Source organism: Bison bison, unplaced genomic scaffold (assembly GCF_000754665.1).
Source record: "Bison bison bison isolate TAMUID 2011002044 unplaced genomic scaffold, Bison_UMD1.0 scf7180017864061, whole genome shotgun sequence".
In the NCBI taxonomy this organism is placed as follows: domain Eukaryota; kingdom Metazoa; phylum Chordata; class Mammalia; order Artiodactyla; family Bovidae; genus Bison; species Bison bison.
The window spans coordinates 3,008,648-3,009,830 of record NW_011494633.1 but is presented as its reverse complement, the minus strand read 5'-3'; positions in this window follow the sequence as shown (position 1 = coordinate 3,009,830).

The window sequence follows — 1,183 nt, the reverse complement described above, 5'->3', positions numbered from 1 at the left end:
ATCTGCATATCTAAGGTTATTGATATTTCTCCCAGCAATCTTGATTCCAGCTTGTGCTTCTTCCAGCCCAGCGTTTCTCATGATGTACTCTGTATAAAAGTTAAATAAGCAGGATGACAATATGCAGCCTTGACGTACTCCTTTTCCTGTTTGGAACCAGTCTGTCGTTCCATGTCCAGTTCTAACTGTTGCTTCCTGACCTGCATATAGGTTTCTCAAGAGGCAGGTCAGGTGGTCTGGTATTCCCATCTCTTGAAGAATTTTCCACAGTTTCTTGTGATCCACAGAGTCAAAGGCTTTGGCATAGTCAATAAAGCAGAAATAGATGTTTTTCTGGAATTCTCTTGCTTTTTCCATGATCCAGCGGATGTTGGCAATTTGATCTCTGGTTCCTCTGCCTTTTCTAAAACCAGCTTGAACATCTGGAAGTTCATGGTTCATGTATTGCTGAAACCTGGCTTGGAGAATTTTGAGCATTACTTTACTATTTACACATATTAAATACATATTTATATATTTATAAGTGAATATATTTATATTCCCTCAACTATAGCATTTAACACATTGTCCTGTAATCAGAGTTTTAGGTGATTACTGGACCTCTATAAGGCCCTGGAGAATAGGAACCATTTCCTATTTATCTTTCTATCTGTGGGGTCTAGTCTAGTGATTGGAATTTCATTAATGATAAACTTGTTTTTAAATGAAAGAAAAAGTGACTGTTTTACACTATACACATTACAGGCACTGCTGGGGCCTTAATTTTTAATTTATAAAAAGGGCTGTTATACTTCACCAGTTTTATTTTAATAGTTTTAAAGAGTCACTGTGAATATTAAAATAACCAACATATTCTATGGAATTTGCTGATTAGCCTAGAATATGAACCATACTGCTTTTCTCTGTGACCTATTTCTTTCTAGCCATTGTATTATACTAAAGAGTGTAAAACCATAAGTCTGGAGGAAATTTGAGTGGTTATATAATATAATGCCTTATCATTAGGCAGCTTGTAACCTAAGCCAGATTAGACACCATTCTCTTCTCAAACACTGCCTGAAAAGACAATTCTACCGCTTTACTTGGCACCACATCCTGAGATTTTGTGTCACTGAGAAAATGTTTCTAAATACGGAATCTGGATCTTCTAATTTGGAATTTAAGCATTATGTGTGCTAAGTCA